The 3,000-nt window shown below is 39.2% G+C and overlaps 1 long non-coding RNA gene across 1 annotated transcript; it reads left to right on the top strand.

Annotated features, from left to right (window-relative positions):
* Positions 1-168: 168 nt before the first annotated feature.
* Positions 169-1,948, top strand: LOC138957656 (uncharacterized). The gene is made up of 2 exons (XR_011453115.1): positions 169-294; positions 972-1,948. It is a non-coding gene; the product is annotated as an uncharacterized lncRNA (long non-coding RNA).
* The last annotated feature ends 1,052 nt before the right edge of the window (positions 1,949-3,000 follow it).

Genomic DNA, 3,000 nt, shown 5'->3' on the forward strand with positions numbered 1-3,000 from the left:
GTTGAAACACAATTAACTTTCCTGTGATAAAGAGTGAATGAAGAATGAATTGGAAAAGATGCAGTCCCTTGATATTGAGGGAGGAGGGTGGTAATAAGGGGGTTGGGGCCGGGGAGGGGGGTTGGTGGTAAAGTGGGTGCAAGGGGGTGGGGTGGGGTGGGGGGGGGGGTGTGCTAAACTGACAAAAGGATGGTCCACTTTCTGAAAACACTGGAACAGAGAACAGCTCTCTGCCATTTTTACATCTGCTGCACAGTCAATTTGGCTGTTGCTCGAGTCAGGACACAGATTCAAGTGAGTATCTTCAAGTATTATGTTTTTCCCCATTTGAACAGACCATAAAAGCTGAAATTCAGATTCCTTTTTTAAATATAGGGGATTAACCTTCTGATTCAGTCTAAATCCTGTATCTGCAAACTGATTCCTAGCTTTTTGTGTTTTGTTTTCCTAATTGTAAAACACAGGCAGGTAAATGTGTTTGTTTCAGCGTGAATGTTCTTGCGCGCGTATGTGTTTGTTTGTGTCAGTGTGTGTTTGTGTGTGACGGTGTGTGCATGTGCTCATGCCTTAATGTTGTAGTGTATCCATGCAGCTCTTTAGTGTTTGTTAAAAAATTAAAAAAATGTAAGTGAGTGTTTACAGTATTTGTGTATGCTTGTAAAGATGGATAGATGAATGATTTGGTTGATGGATTTTGTCAGTTTAATTGACTCTAATATATTTTGTTATTCAGAGGTTATCACAATGTCAAACTGATGAGCATTAGTGGTCAGAGTGTAATCAAGTACTAATGTTTCATTTGTTTGTGTGAATAGAAACACGAAAACTATCCAAAGTTTTAACGCAGAAGCGATAATACGGAGGCAATTACCTTTTTTTTTTATTATCGGTTAATACTTTTAAAATAGAAGTACATGTAGTAATTGCCTGTTCAAAGGAGATAACATTCATAGTATCCATGTCTTTTGCAGACGCTGTTTGAAAGGAGATGAATCATCAGGCCGTCCAGGCAAGTAAGAAGCACCATGCATTTCAGGAAACTGTCCTTCGGATTCACGGATTACGGTTGCATAATCTCCTTTCTGCCAATGCTAAAAGTGAAACCTGATGACTTTGATGCGTCTCCATTGGCAAAATCTACCCCAAAATATGACGATTGTGCTGTTTCTTCAATCGAAGATCCTTTTGAGAACATGGTGAATGGGGGTTATCCTCCTGTTCGAGTCATGCATCAACTCCAATACTTGCTGATTGTGATTCCACCCCTCAAAAATGAATCAAGCTACCCAACTCCTGTACATCTTTCTCCTGTGTGTGCTTCCACAGTTTCTGTTACCCTGTAGGTGTATTCACATCAGCTTGTAGTATATATGTCAGACACTGCTCCTTTAGGTGAAACTACCACAGCATCTCTTCCATCTGTTTATGGAACCCCAACAAAGAAAATTCTGTCATCGATGAAGGAAGCATCCTATGTGACACCTCATGAGAAGAAGTTCAGCCGAACTTAAAGACTCTGCAACCCGGGACTACGAGAAAAGGTGTGTTCGAAAAGCGAAGACACTCGGAGATGAATGTTACACAGGAATAACTGGTCAAACGGCAAAGACAAAAGCAGTACAGGAGGTCGACTGTTAAAAGTGCAAAATGTGTATTATTTATTTCGACCTTTGTGCACAACATTTTTGTGAAGAGGAAAGTACAACAAAAGGTAAGAATGCCAAATTGTTTTCTTGATAATGAACAGAGTAGCATGCAGTCAGGATCTAAAGCTCGTGATTTTGTTACCATTTGCATTGTGTGGTTAAAATGCGCCTTCAGCCTTGTGTTTATTTGTTTGTTTGTTTGCTTGTTTGCTGCTTTGTTCGTTTGGTTTGTTGTTAGTGTTATTGGGTGTGTAGTTTTGTGCGTAACGCAAAACGATATGAGCTGATACAACATAAGATTACCGTTGGGATTTCTTGAAAAACACAATAAAAAAAAAGTATAATGATTTCAGAGAGAGTTTTGTGTGTGTGTTGTTTTTGTTATGTGTTTTTTTTTTCGCTATGAAAAGTACCGGCAATTTAATTTTTATTTATGCGTGTTGCGTTCATTAGGCCACACAATGAATGAATACATGAGTCCTTGATGATATTTTTGCAAGTGACTTGACATTTGTTTGTTTATGACGGTAATAAACTTTGAAAAACGATTTGAACTAATGTACAGTATAAGCTTTGCTTGGAAGCAGAACATGCTATGTGTGAGGAGGCTGCTTCTGACTGCTGTAGCACAGGCCACAGTGGGGTCTGTGTGGAAGTCAGAAGCAGCTATGGTGCACTGGGCTTTTCTAGCTCCAGAACTGAGAAAAGAGCAGGAGTGTATTCTGGAAGCAGAACAAATTATACCTTTTTTGCTTATGAAAAAGTTGTTCAATTAAATTGATTACTAGTGTGCATGACCAGTGTTTCCTCTAAGTCAAGTGTGTAAAATATGAGGGCTACAATCCTGTGTTTACTATTTTTTATAAGGGGTTGAAATGTTCAAGTGGCCATTTCTCAAAATGGTGGAAATCCAGTTAGATGGTTCTGGTTTTAACCCATCGACATGTAAATCAGAAACTCGCAGTCGAGTATCTGTACACAGAATAGTGGAGAGTGTTATTGCTAAACTGATTACTCAGCAAAAATGTATGTCCACGTGTCTGTAGGACTTACCTGAGTAAAACGACCCGAGTTGAAGCCCAAATCTGGGTAACCCATATCGGAATCGTGGGTGCATGGACAGGACTGTGCTGGTCGTTGCCAGAATCAGAACAGAGACAAGTGTGACGTAAACCATTGTGTATCTGCAATTTTCAAGCAAAATCAGAATACAATTAATACTATTGTATTACTTTTGTAGCAACAGTCAGATGAGAGAAAGATAAGATAAGATAAGTTGAAGGAATATTTCAGATTGAACTTATTTACATTCAGAGAGAGAGAGAGAGAGAGAGAGAGAGAGAGAGAGAGAGAG

The sequence above is a fragment of the Littorina saxatilis genome, unplaced genomic scaffold (genome assembly GCF_037325665.1).
Source record: "Littorina saxatilis isolate snail1 unplaced genomic scaffold, US_GU_Lsax_2.0 scaffold_3730, whole genome shotgun sequence".
Classification (NCBI taxonomy): Eukaryota; Metazoa; Mollusca; class Gastropoda; order Littorinimorpha; family Littorinidae; genus Littorina; species Littorina saxatilis.